General features: G+C 42.2%; 1 protein-coding gene and 1 long non-coding RNA gene across 3 annotated transcripts in view; one reads left to right on the plus strand and one right to left on the minus strand.

The window, feature by feature from the left end:
* TMEM132B (transmembrane protein 132B) overlaps positions 1–22,550 on the minus strand; it is a 256,765-nt gene that overhangs the window by 17,078 nt on the left and 217,137 nt on the right. The window lies entirely within an intron of this gene.
* On the plus strand, positions 517–21,286 carry LOC141951264 (uncharacterized). Of its 2 annotated transcripts, XR_012631306.1 has the most exons (5): positions 517–548; positions 5,221–5,407; positions 5,916–6,014; positions 6,379–6,550; positions 20,691–21,286. It is a non-coding gene; the product is annotated as an uncharacterized LOC141951264 (long non-coding RNA). The 2 variants fall into 2 exon arrangements; XR_012631305.1 differs by lacking the exon at positions 20,691–21,286 and having other exon boundaries at positions 6,379–6,719.

A 22,550-nucleotide genomic window follows, 5' to 3' on the forward strand; every position in this document is an offset into this window, starting at 1 on the left:
CCCCAGGGAAACAGTTCTGCTTTCCTCAATGGATACTACTCAAACTACAAAAATAATTTAATGATGTTATATAACCTATGTGAATCTTTTATACTAGGCAAATTAAACTCTTCATGAATCAAACTCCATGTGCACCAAAGTTTATGTTTACAACTTGCTTAAAGAACCTGGAAAAAATAGGGCCATATGTTACTAAGAAAAAGACTGACTCAGAACCATAAAACAGAATCCTTTCCTTTTTCCTTGAGCACTCTAATGCTGAAATCCCCGTATGGCTCATGAGCAGAAGTGCAGCAGAAGCATTAATTTTTAGAACTTCTCAGTAATTGTTTTAGCAAAATGTATTCATAGTTGCTTTGTGTCATTATATGAAATTAATGCCAAAACTAGCACGTGGGCTCTATGCTACCACTCACCTACCCTCTTGGTCTCAGGGATCCTTTGGCACAAAATCAAGGTCCTGAGCACAGATCCTATTTATAGAAAGAACACGACGTAGCAGCACATTTGACCTGCATCCTGGAAAGACAGAACTCCTTCTTCATGAGGTACGTTTTCTAATATATTTATGAACGTGCCTGTGTGTGTACTTTTAGATTATATATATGCACACACTTATTAGATTAATGTATAACATGTTTATATATATGTATATACATATATACACATATATATACACATATACATGTATATATGTGTCTATATGTATGTGTATGTGTATCCATATACAGGTTTGCAGTCTACTTTGTAGCAAGAGAGAGGTGATAGTCTCCAACAGAGTCTATCCATGTACTGTGGTTTAAATCTTTTAAAACCATGGCTCATGAGATGTAGTTGTGTTACTGAAATGGACTTTGGTCTCTTGTCAGGACTGTTCTGTCATGTTGTATAATGCAGTGGGACTCAGATCTGAAGGGATTCTGGCTAAACCAGTGATTAAATCCTGGTTTACTGGAGTTACTGTGATAACTCATATAGACTTCAGTGGGGAATATGCTGAAACACAGGCTGAGTTTGCTCTGCACATGTAGCTCAAATCTTTTCTGATATTAACAGGAATTAAGGGTTACTGAGCCAAGAAAAATTACAGAAAATGTGTAGCGGCCCATTTTTTTTCTCAAAGGCAGTTCTCACATACGACTTCTTGAAATTAAGCTTGTCCTGCTTTAAATCTTGGAATAATGTAATTTTTCTCTTGAGCTCTAACATGCTATATTGCTGTTAGATGGACACCACCTGAGTTCTACTATCATATGGAGCACATTTAAATAACAAAATTTTGCCTAAATGGCTCTCATAATGCTTTTAAGATTTATAGGCAACTTGCCTAAGAATCGGCTCAAAAGAATACAAGCAACTTTTATGCAGGTCATTCAGTGACAAGTTCTATTTCCAGAATTATTGTGACTCTGAAAATTACGGCAACTCTTAAGCCAAGCATGGAAGGAGAAACATTTGGGAAACATTGTGCCTGTTGGTATATATCCACTGAACATCGACCATATCAGATGACTGTTTCACACTTAGTGAGACCATGCAGCCAAACTTTTCAGACCTTTTATAACATCACTGTACAACTAAGGTCATTCTCCTGTACTGCTTATTATTAGTGTCAAATGCCTCGGGATTCTTGTTAGAAAAGTTCACTGTCTGATGTTTTTCTCTCCATATGCAATATCTATATAGAAAGTAAAAGAGCTGCACTTCCATGTTTGCCATTTTCAAGTCAGCTTCTGAGATCCTAATCAAAGTACTGAAACTACAATCAATTGCTTTTTCACAAAGGGACTAAGCCAGGTTATGAGGGATGAGGCAAAGGAAACTAAGTCACTCTTCTGGAAAGAATACTCCTTCCACATAAATGCTTAGTGAGTACAATAATTTTAAAAAATAAATAAATCTAGCTATCTGATAAAGAGCTTAAAGTGGACTCCAGGCTCGGGAGTACCACAGATGAGATGGAGCATACTCAGAACCTTTGTTTCCCCCTCACAGTGTGTCACAGGTGTGTTTGGAAAGTTTAAGCATAACCTTAAGCAAGCCCATTAATTCAAAGAGCAGATGAGATTCTAAATCATAAAGCCTGTATCTAGGGAGTTTTGTGAGAATTGATACAAGACAAATAATTAAGTGTCCTGGTTTCAGCTAGGATAGAATTAATTTTCTTCCTAGTAGCTGGTACAGTGCTGTGTTTTGGATTTAATGTGAGAATAACATTGATAACACACCAATGTTTTAGTTGTTGCTAAGTAGTGCTTATCCTAAGTTAAGGATTTTTTAGTTTCCCGTGCTCTGCCAGCAAGGAGGTGCACAAGAAGCTGGGAGGGAGCATGGCCAGGACAGCTGACCCCAACTAGCCAAAGGGCTATTCCACACCATGGGATGTCATGCTCATGGCGGGGTTGGCTGGGGGCGGATTGCTGCTCAGGCATCAGTCAGTGGGTGGTGAGTGATTGCATTACTTGTCTTTCTTGGGGTTTATTCCTCTCTTTGTTATCTTCTTTATTATTATTATTATCATTATTATTATATTTTAGTTATTAAACTGTCCTTATCTCAAGCCATGACTTTTACTTTCTTTAAATTCTCCTCCCTGTCCCACTGGGAGGGGGGAGGAGTGAGTGAGCAGCTGTGTGGTGCTTAGTTGCTGGTTGGGGTTAAACCACGACATTAAGAAAATTCAGAGAAGGAGGGATAAACATCCAGACCAGATCAGGGGAATAACTAATATCTGACATGACAGCGGCTAATATTTTAGATTCTCTTCTTGCTGCTTAAAATGTTCTTGTCTTCTTGTCATCAGGCAAGAAAGGTACTAAATTAGGGAACTGAAAGATGGACTTTAATTGTAGCTGTAAAAATATCAGGCCAGGCTTACAAATTTCATAGATTATATGTCTAGGCAAGCCGTTCAGTCATTTATATACTGACCAAGAGGTAAGTATAAATCAGTATATATAACTATGCTATAGAAGTTCACCCAGTGGCCTTGTGTAGAGTTCAGAGCTCATGTTTCACTGAAGTCTATCTTCTAAAAAATAATCCAGCCTTGATAAGAAAACTTGAAGAGAGGCATTGTTGTTTTTTCAGTTCTCTATCTGGATTTACTCTATTAGGTCCATTTACTCTCTTTAAAGGAAAATTAAGTTTGTGCAAATAAGGGTGAAAACTAGCTGAATCCAGTGGAATCCCATGATGAAGTATGTGAAACCATGACCACTGTTAACCGTTCAGGCTAGACTAAAGTTCACCTGAGGAAGCCTCTGTTACACTGACATGCATTTAATTACTGCTATGTTTTATTCACTGCACCTTACAGCAGTTGTTACTTGAAAGTAGATTTGGTTTATCAGAAGGAAATGGGAACCTTGAGCATGTATAGAAAATGCCCAGCACTTCTATTTCACTTGGGATCTACTACAGGCCCAGGACAAAGAATTCGTTTCATCCAGGTCTCAGACGAGAGCTGTGATTTCACGCTAACAGCACTCTCCTCCAAAGTGGAGAGGGAATGAGAAACACACGTTGAGCTTTGGGGACTCTGGCCAATGGCCTACAGCAATTGTTCCCCTTCACTTTCTCCCCTTTTAAGTCTCCTCTATACTTTTCTAGTCACATTCTTGACTGCCAGGAGCGGCTCGGGATGCTGCTGGAAGGGGAACTCATACAACGGATGCTGGAGTTTGGGGAGCGCGTGCCTGTTTACATCAGAAAGCGTTCAGGTTCGCCACGGGGCAAGCTCTGACACAGCAGGGCAACACAGGCAGAGTTACGTTAGCAGGAGACTCAACACACAGGTTTCTTTTGAGCTGCTGGTTCTGAGGGAACAAAGAGGGAAAATGCTGTTAAATCTCTCCTGCAAACACTACTCGGTGAGAAGACACAGCAAACTTAGAAAGCCGCCCTCTCATCTAAAATGCACAGAGCAAGTCTGTTTAAAACAGTCTGTCACCATCCATTGTCAACTGCCTGACAAAATCAGAAAGTGTGATTTAAGACAGTTTGCAGCCAGGAGGGCAGGACGGCCAGTGATGTGCTCTGGTATTCAGGTCGAGAGACAGAGAAAGAGAGCTGCAGTTAACCTCTCCGGGCTTTGAAGCAGGTGGTTGGCTCCAATCCCCACAAGTAATTGTAAAAAGCACAATTTGCCCTGTACAGTCCGTCACAGCCTCCTCGTTTTAGACTAATCCAGTACCAAAGTAGCTAGCATTCCAAAAGGGTAATTAAGAAACTGTTTGATGTTCAGGTCAGCAAAGGTTTATACATGCTTTGGGTGAACAGGCAAAATGGGGGGAATGTGAACTGACAAGAAAACAAATAATGCCTGCTGAGTGGTTCATCTTTACATGCAGGTCTGATTCCAAAGCTCATACCTTACCCTCAGCTTGCAGGTCACTTTGTGAGGAGCCTGAATGCAGTAGATGTAACACAAAGCAGTCACAAGCCTTGTGGCTGTTAACCACTCAGGAGCTTTTCAGTTAAAGAAGACTTTGCTGCTGAATGCCTGCTTGGCACAACCTTTTTTTCCCCAGCACTCTCTTGTGTGGGAGCAGAGAGCAGGATGGCTTCAGGAGAGGCCCACCACATGGGCAGCTCCAGTCCGCAGCACGGCGGGGCTTTCCCAGCCCATACCTCATCTCCACATTCATCTGTTTTCACCTTCAGACATACGCTTCTCACTGGTACTAACACGAACGGTGTGTGCACACACAGCTGTGCATGCACACGTATAATGAATTTTAAAGGAAAAACTACCACCCAAATGAATTAATTCTGTTTAATTTGGTATGAAGCAACAAGAGTGGTACCAAGTACAATGCCAAACTGTCCAAGGGTACGTTTCATCTGTGAATTTTTGACGCACAAAAACCAAACGGATGGTGGCATTTTTACAACTCATTTATAGAAGAGGAAACTGAGGCTTGCGTAGTGTCTGTCAGAATTGGGTCTAACAGAGTCTTTTCAGCTGAGAGCTATAGCCATTTCGTTATCCAGTCAGGTCCCCAAATGATTTAAATTCAAAGTTCAAATTCACCCTTGAAAAGAGGTCCTTTTTACACTTGCTTTCAAAAGAGCCTTCACCAGTACTTCAGCAGAACTGGCCTTTACGAGAGGAGTTTTTTGCCTGGAGTCAAGATCTACTGGCATTTTAAAAAAACTTAAGTTTAATGGGACAGATGTGCAGACTCCTTCAGTTTTGTAACCCTGGTTTTTCAACAGCAAACCCCAATCCCTGCCTGAGACAACGCTATTTCTGATGTCCAGCATACGAGGCAGAGCCCAGAATGCGGTCTGGCTGCAGCCACCGGAGTCCTCTGCGAGCAGGCCCAGCCACCGCTGGTCTTGGGAGCCTCGTGGAAGAAGAGGCAGGAATGACAGACCGGCAAATCACAGACATTTAAAAAAGGTCAGAGGAATAGTGCACCGTGCTGCTCTGCAGTGACTGCGTAAGGGATGCAAAGCCTCGTTATTGTGGCTGAGGCTATAAAGAGAACAATTGTAACAAGATTTTAAAGCGAATGGTGCCTAAAGTAAAAGGCTCATTCTCATAATAATCTTAAAACTGTAATTTTGTGGTATTTCCTCAATGCCTTCTTGTCCACCTTTTCTGTGGCATTGTTCCTGGCATTGTTGTTAGCCTGTTAGGAAGGATTTGCTGAGCTACTTCAAACCCTTACACTGTGTGTTTCTCTTCTGCCTCTTGCAGCTTTTTATATGGCCACAGCACGGCTGTATCATTTTTTTTTTTCTGGTTTGGATAATTTTGTACTTTATTACAGTTACATGTTTGCTTTAGAAGCATACTCTGAAATTACTTCCTCAGCCTGAGGAATCTGGCTTAGTGTTTGGGTAATAGTGAAGACAAAAAGGATTACTCTTCTTCCTATCCTCTTATTTCTCCCTCTTTCAAACAGCTAGTTACCTCCGTGCCCTCCCTGGCTCCTGTCCCCTTCTGTACTGTGCCTGCCTGAAGACATTGCTGCAGTCGCTCCTAAACCAACAAAGGGATGATGGTAAGATATGCCTCATGTCTTTAGACAAACAAACAAGCAAACAAACAAAGGGTTTTCCCAAACCTTTTTCAGCTAAGAAATGCTGGCTTTATTTAAATTCAGAATTATGCCTGATACTAGTCAGGCTAGAAGTCGGTCAGACTTCTTGTTTTGGCTGTAGTTGTATGTTATGTTATGTCATGTCATGTCATGTCATGACATGTTAATTATTCTAGCACACAATATTTTCCCATATGCACATGTCAAGTGATAATATAAAAGTAGAAATTTTCATTACATTTTATTTCCCTTTAAAAACTAAAACTAATTGGCCAAGGCTGAGTTACACAGTTCTGCCCCAGAAGATCGTACTATCTCCTTTCAGGCTTGTGTGGCAGACAGTCCGGTGTCTCGCCCTGTGCTGGCAACTGAACGCCGACCTCTGCAAAGCACTTCTGGGCCATCTGCGAGTCCCACGCTTTTCCTGTACAGGCAGCAGCGGTGCTGTGTGGGACTCCTGCAGAGAGACGTCGCCTTGTCCCCCAGGACCCAGCGAGGTGAGAAGCACCCCGTGAGGAGGAGACGTTGCCCTTGCTTCTGACACCCATGCAGCAATGCAGTGCGACTTTCAAAGCAGCCCTTGCATTGTACGTGTCAAAGCACTGCATGGGGCCTGATAGGCATTTACTGTGCATTTACCTCAGCCTCTTCCACAAGCAGGGATTCTTCTATGCAGTTAATTCTGGCAATAGTTCTGCTTCCCCCCACCCCAGCTAATTATGTGTACCGGGGTCTGCAGATATCGTCTCCAAGCAATTTGAGGCAAATGGTAGATTAAGAATATACAGAGTAAAGGATGGCAAATGACATGATGCTGAAATTGAAACTAATGAAAACAGAAGTTTTATTCCCTTTTAATTTTAGACATGTGCAGAGTAGTTTTGGAAGTGTCATTTTTGAAACATTCTTTTCACGTTAATTTGTTTTTATTGGCAAATCAGTTCTTCAAGTACTGTTCTCTGGAATAGCTGCTGTAGTTTCAGATATAAGTGTTGGCTATAGGAATCCCTCGAGATATATTCTAAGGTTTGTTTCCTACGTAGAAACAATGGCAAGAGTTTAAGTATTCCCCATCCCATGTGTTCAATATGTGTTTGCTTTTCATCTTATCAGTGAATAATAACGTTACACGGAAGCAGTATACAAACTGCATGATTCAATGCAGTCCAATAGCTGTACTTACAAATATGAATATAATGATTTTTTTCACACACACACACACCACCCCCCCCCCCCCCCCCCCACTACCAGCTTTCACTGGAGAAAATTAAAACCTGAAATATGTCAAGATGAGCCTGAAGCATTTCCAATGCTCTTCATCTTAAGTAGTCTTAAACTGCAACATCGACCTAGAAGAAAACCACATACTTCTACGCTGAAACAAGAGGTATCCCTAATCTTGTTGTTTGGGGAAATTTGGATTGGGGCAGGAAGGTCTGTTCAGCCCCCAGAGCACTGTGGTATCCTGTAACAACAGGCCAGTCACATCATCTGTCAGCACGAATATTGCTATGTTTGGGTTAGTTATTGTCAGATTCACCTGCTTTTTTTTTTAATTACCCAAAGTCTTGATCTTACAACTGCTGAAGTCAATCCAATCGAATTAAGTGGAGAATGATCAAGCATCAAAGCCCAGAGTTTCAGAGGTTATCAGGCATTAAACCAGGTAGGTGGAGATTTCTGAAACCACACGAACTAATCCATTGGGAAATCCAGGTAATTTTGGAATTATTTTGTAATGGTCATCCTTCACAGTTTCATTGTTCTAAAGGACTAAAGTCAGAGATTCAAAACTCGGGTCTGGACTTCAGGTTTCTCTTATTAGAGACAGAAGCACAATCTGATAATCACTTGCTTTGAAAGTGAGGAGTTAGTGGGAGCACAAGTGCTTCAGCACTCAGTCCAACCCAGACCCAGTTCAGGGCCTCTCACAATCCCCACGGCTACAGTGTGCACCGAGAACGTTACAGATACAGGTAATATCAATATCCATAACTGTGCTTGCCAGACTGGGCCTGTCCTGAAGACTACTCATGACAGTGGTACAAAATACAAACTGTAATTTAGACTCAGGTCTGAAATGTAATGATGAGTTAGAAGCAAGATTGAAAGGAAAACCCTTTGTCCAGGAAAGCATGGATTTGGAAAACCAGATAATAAACTGAAGTGCTGTGTGTTCAAGAGACCAGAAGAACACGATAGGCTTGTGGAGGGGATTATCCGTTACACAGATGCACAGAGCTCGACGTGGACAACATGAGACCATTTTAGTAGCAGCTCAGCAGCAATTAGCACATACCCTGTGTTTTACTGAAGAAGCCTCTGCTCATTTTCTCTGTAGATGTCACTAGTTAACACTACTGATGAAGAGAAGCAGGATACTGGGGGAGGAGGGAGATGAGACTAGGTATAGCTTGTAATGATGTGAATGGATATTTGAAGTTTTAGAGTTTTTTTACCTTTTAACCCCCATTGAAATGCACTGAACTAGAGGGAAGGACAGCATGGAAGACATTAACATTTTGGTTTAACAATAGAGACAATTGCTGTGGCTTAGAAAAGGTGCAGTGATCCATGAATGTTCAATGATAATTTAAAAACCTGCTGTACTGAATGAAGTGTGCACTATTCAAAAACTGTTGATCTATGCAAAATTATTAAACAACACATGAGATCTGCCAGGATTTCAGTCCCAGGTGCAGAGCAGCTGCTCTCATTCACTTTCCGGCATGCCGGGCAGGGGCGTTCCTGCTGGAGATGATAAGTTTGGCGGATGCACAGGTTGAAAGGGGAGGACCAAAGAAGGTGGGTGTGCTTTCAGACTCCAGCCTGCTGCTTGGCCTGGCTTAATTCAGGCTCAGTAATAACTGCTGTGCATCCACGGTGGTGGTGCAGCTGCTAGGAAGGGCAGACGCTCTGGCGTTTTGTTCTTATTGATTATGTAGAGTGAATACTGAAAGTGACTGGGGGGCAGCTAATAGCAGAACACAGTGGCTGCCAAAATGTTCTCTGTTCCATGTACCAAGTTCCTTTACTCATCAGCTGAGCTATTAATTGCACTTTTTCTACAAAAATCAAGCTGAGGAATTCTGGCAGAATTGAAAGTTACTGTTTCTGCTCTCCCCACTGATTTATCATCACTGTGTGCAGATTAAGAGAGATCATCAAATCAATGGCCGTATTGAGATGCTGGTGTCTGTGGAAGATAAGAGAGCGCCTTTGTTCACGGTACCTGGAATAGACAGCAGTTGGTCCATCAGGAATGCCAGCTCCCCTGCTCGAGAAAAAATGATGCTTGTCACCCATAACTAAAAGATAGTGGTGGCTGTGTTGCTATTGGTCTTAGCACAGACATTTCTACAGGCGGTTGGGAAACCAGATGTGTGGAAGAAAAATGGGATGTAACTGGTAGGGGATACAACATGCCTTTTTTAGGTTTGATCCAACCCTATTGAAGCAAATGAGAGACTTTCTACTGATTTACTGGCCTCAGACCAGGCTTTTTAAAGGATGCAAGGACTCCACTGTCTATTGTAATGCAGTGACAGCCAGTAGTGACACAAGCTTGGAATAGGGAGATTTTTAGTTAGTGGTTTTTTTCAGAGGCTGAAGTTCTTTGGTATGTCATATTTCAAGTTGTTTGGACAAACTACAATTATCTCTTTATCTATAGAGCAGCAGTTCCACTGCCAGGATGCAGAAGAGCAGGTGCACATGAAACTTATCTCATGTGGTTCAAGCTTATTTAAATCTCAGCACAGTTTGTGTTTGGAGGAAACTTCAGGAACGCTCTTTTTTTTCATTCAACCACTACTTTTGTTGATAATGGGAACACGTGGACCAGAGCTCAGAGCAGGATCTCCTGCTTCCTTGTCCATTTGCAATTGAAATTATGCCAGTCCCATTCTTGCACCACAAGTTTCTGTTTCTTTTACACAACCTAGTACACAAGCCAGCATGGCTCCTACTTGCCTTGTCACCATGATGCAGTACCTCTGCTGGGCTAAGATCCTTCCCAGATAGGCAAGCTTATCTCTAGACAGACATCTTCGTTCTTCACACTGAGGTAAAGAGGTGGCTTTTGCTTATGGATTTGGTCCTTAAACTTCCACAGATCAGGCATTACCAACACTTGTTAGTTTAAGTAAACATCCATGCGTTTCACGCTCATCAGCTGGCATCCCAGAAGGACTTAAGAGTTATTTATCTGGTGAAACCCCAGCATATGGTACCAGCTTTTTTTGCACCAGTTCTAATTGCAAACACTGAACCTGTTCTGTGAAAACTATTAATTAGGTGAAACTAACACATATGTTTGAGCTATAAACTAAGGTGGGGTTTTTCTCCCTTTTTTTTTTTCCCCACTTGAATTACTCACACAAATGGGGTTATAGGCTGACAGAATAATTTACACATCGTTGAGAAAAGTAAGACAGGAGAATATTCAGGCAGATGTAACATACTTCAGTTCCACTGAAGTTCTTTGTAAAATAATGGGTTTTAAAAGTAATCTTCTGTGTACTAAGTAAACTTAGTGTTCATGATTCATGGCTCTAATCCCTGTGACTGAAATTTAAGATCTAAGGCTCCATGAAATTAAAAGAAAAAGAAACAATTACATGCGTATTCATTCAATTTCATGTATTGCGTATCCTTCAGTTTTTTCAATGAAATTTTAACAGGGGAAATAGAGGTTTCTAAAGAACGTGTACTTGAAAAAAACCAGCAGGTCAGTTCTAATGGCTGAAGCTCACTAGCTCTTCTGTGCCTGCTGGTTTCTTGACGTTCCTGGAGGATGCAAGTCACCTTGAGACTTCCTCATCTCCCACAAATATTTCATAGATGCTACAACCCAGTGTGCAAAAAGCTCAAGGGTGCTAAGTGTGTGCAGTCCTCGTGTAGGACACCAGCCACTCAGCCCTTCCCAGCTGCACAGAAACACTGTGGAGTAAATGGGAGGATGCTCACAACAGGACCACTGCATGTAAAGTCCTTGTGCTGCTCCTGGACTTCCATAGAGGAAAGGAGCCCTGTATGCTGCTTCTCCCACCGAAGGACAACTGCACCCCTTCCCTAGGAATGCAGTTTGAATATATGGCAACTACAACAGTACTGTAAAGCCACAAGCCCAGAAGAAGACTAGACAGCCAAGTAATAAAGCTTGTGAACTTAACATAGTATTGGGTAATATGTTAAGTCATGAATGTTAGCCACACTGATCTAGCCTTTAATCTTGTTCCAGGAACAAAAGGATGCACCATCCCTATCCCAAAGGATCAACAGAAAACCAAAAAAAAAAATTCAAAAAGAGCTTTTAAATACACAGCAGTACACTTTTATTTTGTAAAGAAAACTCTGGTCCTATGCCTAAATACTAGTGCATCGACATTCATAAGTCTTCCCAGATAGTTTTTAGTCTCTGAGCAACAAATAATTCATTAATTAGTAAAAAAGGAAAAAGGGACTTTCAGACAGCAAACACAGCCAACAAAAGCAGCCCTCAAACTGCATTCATTCAGCCAAGTGCTTCAGTAAAATTATTTGGAGAGAACATCAAGAGCCTTTACCTAAAAAAATTACCTTCCTTCTCTGGACTAAACTGTTTTATTCATCTAATATACGATGATGCAGAAGACGAGCATTAGGAAAGAGTTCCCTATTCAGTAAATGGAAAAAGCCAAGTGACACAGGTGGATGTAATTCAAAGAATCAAATTTAGATATATACAAAGATGATGCAAGTTCCTCGCACGTACAAGATGGTCAAACAATTTCTAGACATCACTAGATCACACATCCTATTGCACTGCATGCACTACAGCCCAGCTAATGCTTGTAATTTTAGCACAACACTCAAAATATGAAAATTTTCATTCCTGGAGTCATATTAGTCTGTGAAAAACTAAATTTTTCAAACTGAAAAAAGCAACTAGCTGTAGTAGGTACTAAACAGTTTAAAAATGTGGACTCCCTAAAGGCTGGAAATACAGATGGGCTCCAAAAGGGCCCCAAAAGGATTTTGAACTTGATTTTCAACCCGTGTTGTCACTTTTCTGGAGGGAGGGTCTGTGTATACCCATAAGGCCAATATTGTAACTACAGTATTCCTAGATATCGTGCATAGCAAAAAGCACTTTTCAAATGACAGCGGTATTGTAACAATACAGGGAGCTTTATCTACAGCACAGGGAAGATGAGAGAAGAAATGTTCATTGGCTACAGGGGAGCAGATGATGAAGGTAAAAAGGGGTGTTCTGCTCCTTCCCATCATCTCCATTCCTGTCCAGATGTCCCAGCTCCCGTGCTAGCACAGGCTCTGGGAGCTTCCCACTGGACTGTGCTGTGTCATCTCCTTGGTGACTGCCCGCGCGGAGCTGTGCTCCTGCGGACGGGTACTTGTAGGGAATGCTCTTGGGCAGTCACTCAGGGAAACAGAGGGAGGTCCTTTAGGATGAATGCACTGGAAAGAAAAAAGTCTCAGTGTACCAAAAATACAGCCAGATTTCCATTCAAGTGTACAGTCTCAGGGCTCTTGAAATTGTCAGGAAGTGACTGAATGACACAGCAGATCTTTTCCAAGAAAATATTTCATCTCTCTTTAATGTCAGAATGACACAATCATGAGACTTAGCTTAACTCCTTAATGCTAAGTACTGGATTTGCTTCTGTATATAAACAGATCTAAGATTGTGCTGAAGATGGCATGCTTCAGTTGTGACACAGCCTCAACTTAGAAGCTTAAATTCTGCGTATGAATTCAAAGGAATTACTATACCATACACACACAAGCTGCACCTCAGTCAGATGGAACCCCTTGAAAATAGGCCCCTATATAACCCACTGTTTGTGACAGCTGTACACCTACAAATCCTCCTACTCCTAGCAAAGGTTTCTTGCCAGATCAAGGGAGGTCAAATCCAAGGTAAAAACAAGGGAAGCTTAAGGCAGGAGGGAGCAGCCTCAGAGGCAACCGAGCCACAGAGTGCCCTGGGGCAGAGCTCCCCTTGTGTCACCCACACAGGGACAGCAGTTGCACTGCTCCTGAGATCACAGAGGGGTTTACAGGTAGCTCAGGAGTTACAGGAATGAAAATCTGATCTATCACAGTAGCAGCTGCCTTTGTGTTCTCCGCCTGGAACAGGAGAGGATTGAATTGTCCCTCTGGTGCAGGAAGAAGCAGGGAGTGGAGCAGAACAAATCCTGCAGGAGCAGCCCGGTCTGGGGAGAACACTCAGGGTGCAGTCTGCTCTGTTGCTGTCTGTTGTTTGACTTTTACTGTGTCAATAAATCCAAACTCCAACAAGGGGGAAAGCAGCACGTCTTGGCTAGAGTGTCTATGCAGAGCAGGATAAGAAAATGCCTGGTGCAACTGTAATATAGATGTTTGGCAACTGCATTGATAGTAATGAATCTGTTGTACTGAAGATGGAGATGTCTTGTCATTGACATGCACCAGTGGTGGAAGTGCTCTCTATCTAAAGGGTCTGCAGGACTACGGGGCCGCTGACATCTCCTGCTAACACCTCCCACCTTTTTTTCCTCTTTTATTAGCATGCTGCAGCTCTCAACCTTTAAGTGTCTTCCACCATGGGCAAAGGACAGTGTTAAGGAAACGGCATTGCCAAGGATGACATTTTTCCCGACACATTACTACTCAAACACGCAATTCAGCCCCACATTACACACACCTGCCACAAGTCATTGGATGGTGTTTGCATTTCTCCAGATGTTCTCTGCTAGTCATCTCAATGTATTTTACTAAGAGAATTAACTGTCATAGTCCTTTTTACCAAGAAGGGAACACAGCTCATTAAAACCCTCAAGCCGAAGAGGAGCCCTGAGGACACATGGTGTGTGGCTCAGAAGTAGCTTCTGGGCAGGTGGCCCTGCACTGAGCAGCCCGGGGTGGCAAGGCCCAAAGCTCCCAGACATCACAGCAGAAAGACTGTGCTGGGGGCTGCAGACCTAAGGACTGCTAGGGTCTACAAAACACATAACAGACCACAGAGTTTTCTCTTTAGAGAAGAATTTTTTTAAACCTGCTAATCACAGTGAGAACAACTGTCAAAATGTCTACATTTTGGATGACACAAAATTTACCTTTTTCCACATAGCTCTTCAGAAACCATGACCTATCAAAATCAATAGTTTGCTATTGACTTTAGCTTAAAGGTAGAGATTGAGTTATCTGAAAAATCACTGTAGAGCTACCTGACTCCTCCATTGCTTTCTTCACTGGATCATCTTTGCTCCAAAGCCCATATGACCTGGGTGGACTGAGTTTCTTTCTCACCAAATAAGACTCTCTTAAAATCCAGCTACAACTGAGCATTCTTCCTATCTGTCAGTCTTTCTCCCATCTACAGCCACAGTGCATGTACTTGTATGAACTCTATCTAAATGCCAAGATAGATCTGTAAAGCTCTTCAGCTTCCCCACTGAATCTGGGCAAAAATAACTGTTCCAACTCATGCATGAAAGATAAGTGACAAACCGCAGAGTGCTGCCATAAGTTTTCTGTTGTACTTTTGGATTTTTCTCTTTGGGTTTGTTTTTTAACATCTTCCCTTACGGCTGTGTAGTTACACAAAAACATGCCACAGTCAAAGAATGTAAAAAACATGGGAACAGAACAAAAAAGGTTTCTTTCTTTTCTTAAAGTTAGACCAATTCACTTCATCACAAGACAAATATATGTAAAAGCTACATACAACGTAAAAATGTATCCCAAACCCTGGAATCACAGAAAATGTATTAATCCATTTGGCTCTTTTACTAGTAGTTATGATTTCTCTTTCCTAACCAGAAACCCTAAAGGCACATTATGGACTTAATGGGAAGTATATTCAATCAGCAGTGTAAGCAAAGGATGAGCAAACCAGGAAAGGTTGCTTGTCTTGATCATGTGCATTTCTTTATATTTCTTTAATGACGCCACATTTGCTTAATCACCCAAACATATTCCCTAAAAGCCTCAGGAAACAGTTTTGTTTAAAGCCTCTGCCATTGATAGAGCATGGCAGGAGCCTGACCAGCTTCATGAGACTGTATGGCTGGTGCCTGTCTGCAGGAGAGAGATGCTGCCACTCCCCGTTCAGAGGGTCAGATGATGTGGGGGTTGCAGGCTGCTCCAACACTGGGGCAAACAGCTGCTTAGACAGTAAATTTGTTGGGTTTATTGCCGTTGTTACACACGTAGAGCTACTGAATACATGAAGATGTAGACGATGTAAAAAAAAGGCAATACTTCCAGATCGTGTCTGAAAGGGAAATGGTGTCGTTAGAAATGGTGCTTTGTTAAAAATCCCTAAAAAAAGGGCTAGGAAAAGCCTATGTTAAAAATCCCTAAAAGAGGAGACAGGGAAAGCAAAATGGAAATAAACTAACTAGGTAATCTGAATACAAAGCAGGTTGACAGCACTGGCAAGTGTACCTGATGGAGCTGTACATTAGTTAGCCTGGGTGTGGGTTAAAATGTATTACAATTTTACATGTATCACATTTATTGCAGGCTCAGGTCCGTTAGCTCAAGATGAATTCTTTGCAGTGGCTGCGACCCAAACTAGTTAGTTTAAAGTTAGCAGAGATTTTATATGGCTTACTCAGAGGGATATGATTAGATGAACAACCAGAGAGGCGCAATCCAGATGTGAGGTAGTCCAGGCACAAATACAGGAACTACTTTCACATGAAATCCTGAGTTGTTATCTTTCATCTCATAGTTTGCTATAGCTATGAAAAACAAGTTAATGTGAAGCACAGATTTCATCTTTTAATTAATGCATTATTTTTCTTTTGTACTATCATTCTCTGGAGACACTCCCTTCCCCATTTGTACAAATTAAACAGACAATGTAACCCAGTGCTTTGACTGTCACATTTCTGTCCAAGCAGAACACAAGTCCTGTGCAACTAATACTGTATCCTAGGCATCCCTACCACAGGGTAACAGGTGCTATACTCTGGTTTTACACTCTCTGAAAATCAGCACTGAAGGCTGACTAGATTTTGCCTTTATTTTCTTTAAGGAACTCATGTTCCCTCTCTTCTTCACTGGTCTTGGAGTTTTCTTGGCTTCCCAGCTGACATCACATGGATTTTTTTTTTTACAATGTTCATGCTCAAGTGCACTTTGGACGCTGTGATAGGATAGCTGTCATCTGCTCTTCGGTGGCTTCATTTCCTATTTCAACCTGAAATCCTCAAATAGTTTCTTGCATTGATCTCCCACTTCTGTGGCAAAGGAGGGTTTAGTGAACACTGTTTTGTTTGGGATTTTAACTACACCTGCTGCCAACAACCATACATTTTTTTCTGTCCATTCACCTTATTCACTAATAGAGTTCATATTCTTCCCTTTCACCTGTTTGTTTCTGCTTTTTCTTTTCAGCTCTTCTTTCATTTTTGTCCCTTTAAGCTCTTAAGAGTTTATAGCTATGTGGCTTCCCCTATCTTTTATCCTCCACACATAAAAGACTTTCAGAAGGGGCTTAAGAGAGTGGGATCCGCACATCCTCTTAATTTATGCTGATGGCAGATGCCTAAGATGACCCTTTTGAGACATTTAAGAGTTGGACAGTCAAAGCCAAAAGAGTCGCTATGCTTGCACAGAAGCCTGGCAATCCAGCGGGATCTGCAGCCACAAGGGAGGTGTCGCCCCCTGTGCCTGAGGAAATTTCAACACCTAAGGAAGGATTATCAAAACCATCTTTAAAAGAGGAGCTCTCAAGCTTCTAGAGTAACCGGAACTCTCCCTCAAACCTCCTGTCTTGCTAGGGAATGTCTTTTACCACTAAGCAGTGGGGAGGCAGAGCCACAGTGTCCCTGTGACCTTTGCTACGCTGCTTGAGCAGCTGGGCTTAGAACATCCCACGGGAGGGAGAACGTGTTCCTGGACATGCACCCATCTTTGACAAATCCCTAAGAGTCTTTCCATCGAAATCACTCTGGCTGGTGTGGCAGGTACCAGGGAGCACCGTATGTCCAATTTATTTTCTGTTTGCTAAAGGATAACATGAAAAAGGGACACAAGGGTTCTCACCACTGACAGGGCCCTTAAATGTAAATACTCCAAACTTTCAAGAAGGGGAGAGCTCATGAGTTTAAAGGAACTTATTTCTGCCTGCCAATAATCTCATCTTTATAGCATGACATCCCCCTGCAGCAGGCATCTCTGAAGTCAGTTTGTGGCTACCAAAGCTATTAGATTCTGTTTACTGAAATAACTCTATTAAAGTCTCATGTTTTATGCAGGTCATAGATGTAGTCCTATTGATTTAACTTGAGAGAGCACCCTTTTCATGGTAGTAAGATGTTTGCTTTTCTACATTTTGCTGCATTCCTTGTTGCCTAACACGACATTCTCTGCAGCTGGCGTAGGTCACAGGTTTTCAGTTAACTCATGTTCAATGCAGGGCATTTGTGCCTATTGATCCAGCGTTAAGGGCCATTCTTATGCAGATATATTCTGACTTGCCAATCTATAGTACACTTCATTTCTAGCTATGCACTCAGGTTCAAGGGGATTCTCCAGTGAAGATTTTATTTAAACTAGAATAACCAAAATACACTTCTGGTTTCCTGTGCTGCTCAAGAGGCGGCTATCTAGAAGACACACCAGCACTTTCAGGCTTGCATCTCACACACTTTACAGTACCTGAAAGGCACTGCCAGAGTCTTCAGAAGCCATGGACAAGGTTTCGTACAAAGGGTCCACTTCTCATGAGGTAAAAAGGGCAACTCACTTGACAACAGTTAGATAGCACTAGTGGATATCTCCTCTCCTTTCCTGGAGAGCAGCACAGGCAGTGACTGTAGCTACAGCAAAGGGGTTAGGCAAGGTTGCACCGGCATCCTGCACTGAGTTAGGGAGTTGGGAAGGGATAAGCTGCTCCAGCCAGATTCCTGCTTTTCAGGGTACCTTAGATTTCTTTTCTTTAGTTGTTTTCTTGTCTTTCAGTCTCATCCTAGCCTTTTTTATTTAGAATCACCTTCACTTCCAGGTACTTCAGGCTTTTCCCTGAGCTTGCTGCAGCTCTTTCCAAATTCCCAGTGACAGAAAAATAATTATTTGAAAGACAGGCAGAAGCAACCACTTTCAAAATCTCTTCAGTCTCACTAAATAGGATCCCTTCCCATCCTGACCCACGGACACTCACACAATGTCAGCAACCTTCTCCAAGGAGTCACGCTCCTGTACAAAACCATCTGTGTATTCTACAAATGGGCTGGAGGCATTTTCTTTCAAGAATTAAGGAGATCAAAGTTGGCAATAATGTATTTTTCCTCAGCAAAATTAGTTACACAAGATGAAAATATCAATAATAACATAAGGCGATTAAACAAGCCACATTGTCAAGTTTGCTAAGAACAGAAGGTCTCAGCAAATGGCTGTCTACTAGACTTCAGACAACCATACTCACCAACAACATTGTAAAAAACAAACAAGCTGTAACTTAAACAGTTACAGTTGCATGGTATCCTCAGAGAATACTGGGAAAGATCCATACATTGTGGGCATTTGCTTTATTAAACAAATAGCACAAAAGAGAAGCCTCCCAGTATCTCAGCTGTAATGGTGCTGGGTGGATCTTCCCCATCTCACCACGGTTAGGTGCAATTATTTAGGATCCAGCTGCACCCGTGTGGCTTTGTCCCAGTGTTATGTTGCATAAAGAGACAAAAAGCCATCCCTGGACTTCTGCAGGAGGAGGCTAAGAGAGGAGGTGTTGCAGGATAGGCTGTAAGGAGGAGACACACAATTCTGGCAGCCTGATCTAAGAAAAATGCAGCCCCATATTCACAGCTGCCATTTCCCTTCTACCCTTTATTTGCTTCGGTGTTACTCCTTCCTTGCTTACGGTACTCAGGTCCTAATCTTCACTCAGCAATTTGCAAATGTTTGCTTGGCATCTATAGTGCACAAAATGTGCTTAAAAACACGGCAGTGAAGGATTTACTCCGAGGAAGGGTTTTCTCATTTTACACTGATAATCTCTCATGCTAAACTCACTACAGTTGGGGAAATCTAAAAGTCTACAGCTTCTGCGTGGCAGGGACTATTTAAGTCTGCAGTTTTCCAGTATTGGTGTATTGAAATCTTTTATTTGTGGGGTTGCAATAAAAGATGTGGAGAGAAAATCTCCCCTGGCAACATGTACTCTTGAAAGGCCCTTTCAAAGCAAACATTCCAGCAGTGAGAAATACTTCAGCACGCTGCGTTCCCGTCTTCTCCTTCCTTCCCTCACCGCCTCCCCAGCCTGTGCTCTTAGTATCAGAATAATAAATTTCTTTGTGCCCCATCTTACGAAACTGTTTCACATCACCTTCATGCACTTGGCTGGGGAAGACCTCACAATCAAAGGTTATATTCTTTCACACAGCACTATCGGTATTTTATGTTTCTTTGCAGCCAAGTGTTACCAGCTGGCCATATAGCATTCAGGGTTTTTTTTTTTGGGGGGGGGGGGGGGGGGAAGATAATCATTGTATTCTGAAATACTGATTGCATCAAATGGCAACTAGATTGGAAGACAGTAATCACGCTGGGCTCAGGCGATTAAAAACTCACTTGGAAAATTGGTGCTTGCTGAGCCTCTATGGAAAGAAATGAATTAAGAAGGAAAACAATAAGGAAGGGCATACATTAATTTTGCTCTGCAGTGGATAATGTTGAGTGTAAGAGATCTAAGGAAGAACTGTGTGTCTTAAGGATTTTCTCTTATGTTTTCAGAAGAAAGCCTGAGAGCCGTTGGAGAGGAGTTGCAAATTAAATCCAAACAGTAATCTCAGAAGCAGCAATTGGAAAAAAAGAGCAAATAAATAAAGCATATAAATAGGAGATAGTATTTCCTGCTAGGAACTTATCATTTCTGACAATGCATTTCAAACAAAGAACTCCCCTTCCCTGGCAGTCCTGCTGAGCAATCTCCATTCCCCTCCTCACTGCTAAACTGCGCTGGGTATTTGTGCAAGTACCTCGGGCAAGGATTACCTCCCAGAATGTCTGTATTGTAGCAAGCCCTGTGTCACTCCTGTGCATCTGCCAGATCTGTAGGGCAGGCACCGTGTCCACACCCATTTTACACAGGCTTGAGAGTACATTGTTAGCACTCCACAAATAAATGCATGCAACTCAAACGCCCAAATCTTCTTCAATGAAGTATACATGCATTTTACAGCCTTTTCTTGACACTTGCAAGAGTTCACGTAGCTCTGCTCGCTATTTCATTGTTTACTAGAATACATCCTTTTCCCTGGCTCATGACAGATTTTGGATCCGGACTCCTGTTTAAGGGAGGTTTTATTCTCCAGCCCAGGGCAGGACTGTGTTGCTCAGCCCATAAGACATCACAGGTGCTGTCTAACAGGAGCGGGCTGGAATTCCCTTTGAACGAGCTGCAGAGTTCGTTAGCTGCTGGCTACATGCTGCTGAAATGTATTTTTAGAGTGTTGGAAGGTCATATCCTGCAATGCTTCTCACACGAGTAGCCCTTACTGTCACTCAGTAAATGGGGCTATTAGCACAATTATTATGGGATCAGAAAAAGAACAGGAGTGAGCGTTATAATATCTGTACCGCATAGATTTTATACATCTCCATATAGCACAGATCTGTCTGACTTTGCTGTCTTTGCAGTGTTACTCCTTCACTGATCAGAGCACCCCTGCAAGCTCTGACTTTGCCCTGTTTTGAGTGGATGAACCAAAGCAGAGCATTTCACCTCTAGAAGCACCAGCTGTGTTTACAAAGCCTGCCTCCCATCGAGCCAAACCACCCAGGCACATCAATCACTCCTCTGACACGCTGCCTCCCCTCTGCTAATTACAAACGCTGGGTCTCGGGACGTCTCCCATTCGGACGTGTCAGCCAGCGAACCTGTCAGCCACTGCCAGAGACCTTTTTTCTGGGCGCGTTTTGAAAAGCAGAGCAGGCGCCCAGGTGTGGCACCTTCACTTCAGAGCGCGGAGGAGACAGCGGTACCCTGCCCATCCTGGCCTGGAGCCATCCTATCCCTGGCTCCAGAGGCCATGGTGGGTTGAAGCAGTGGGGCTGGAGGGAGTCACTGTGCTGCCTGGGGAATCACAGAATAAACCAAGTCTGTAAAAATGCTATTGGAGGCTGTATTTTAAAAACATGTCAAAGAAAGAGGTGGGTGCCGAAGAATGTCAGAGCAAGATTAGACTCTGTTTTAAGCTCTTCGGAGTAAAGACTTTGTTTTATATGTCTACTGACCACGATTACTATGTCTGTGTGTGTATATATATATGAGAAGGGCATTTATACAATCCCCATGCATCTATTAATTTCTACACATGTATGGATCTATACATAGGGCCTTGTAGGCACCAGTATTTTATCACCTCACACCTTCCTGAGGGAATCTGGTTTTGTACCGTAGGTTTGCTTTTGAATCTAAACTACCATACTTTTTAAACAAAATCAAGTTTTTGCCACGCAGTTGTGACTAGATCTGTATCAAATGTAAAATAAAAACGTTGACCAGCTGATGGAACGGAAGTACTAAGGTGCCTGAAGTTCCTGTTTGCCTTCCAGGGCATGGAGTCTAGGAGATGGCATTGTCAGTGCCAACGCTGGTAGCTGTTTGACCACTGACTACTTTAAGCAATATGCTTATTTGTTCTAAAATCAGGGAGCACTTCCAGTGCTTTTGCTCAGGAGAAATTCATCAAAGCAGTAAAATTAAACAACCTAATATTAACAAAACAGTGATTCATTTTCACACTGAATTCAGTGAAAAGCTGCTTAATTCCCCAGCCGAGCATCACAGAATTCCAAATCTGCTCCACTGAGCAGTTGTAAAATGTAGAGGTGATGGACTTAGTTTCTATTTCCTATTGACCAAATGCAAACGTTAAAGTTTTAATCGCTGCTTGACACTTTTGATTTTTTTTAAAGATATACCTGGACTGTGGTCCAGTAACCTGACTCGACTCACAAAAGCAACTCTTTACCTCTCTAGCAATTAAAGGAAGTCTTCGATGTGGGAGTGAATGTTTCTGTACAGTTACATTAGTATAAATCAGACCTTAAGAATCCACAATACAAAATGCTAAATCCTGCCATTTATTTAACCCTGCACCCACGGAAGCCGAGGGGTACTCTCACTAGAGTGCATAATGCAGCTGAAAGAAGAGCCACACCCCAGTGCGTATCTTCCATTCCCTGTACTTCATGCAGGTGGCAAAAGAAATACCATTTATAACTTCACTTTGTTCTTTCATCCTTATTTAATGAGTTGTCTGATTCATTAATCCAGTATTTAGCTACTGTTCTTTAAGACTGGATTTTCCCCATTCCCCTCAAAAATCCCAGATACACCCCAGTCCCGGTGTACAAAGGCAGATCTGCCTAGCTACAAGTTATTTCTCCTCTTGTTGCTGTTCCTATGAAAGATATCAAAATAGTTTTCATTTTTCCAATTCTGTATGATGAGAATGCAAAAACATTAATAATTAAAAACAGAGCAAGAAAAAA

The sequence above is a fragment of the Strix uralensis genome, chromosome 17 (assembly GCF_047716275.1).
Source record: "Strix uralensis isolate ZFMK-TIS-50842 chromosome 17, bStrUra1, whole genome shotgun sequence".
NCBI classification, from domain to species: domain Eukaryota; kingdom Metazoa; phylum Chordata; class Aves; order Strigiformes; family Strigidae; genus Strix; species Strix uralensis.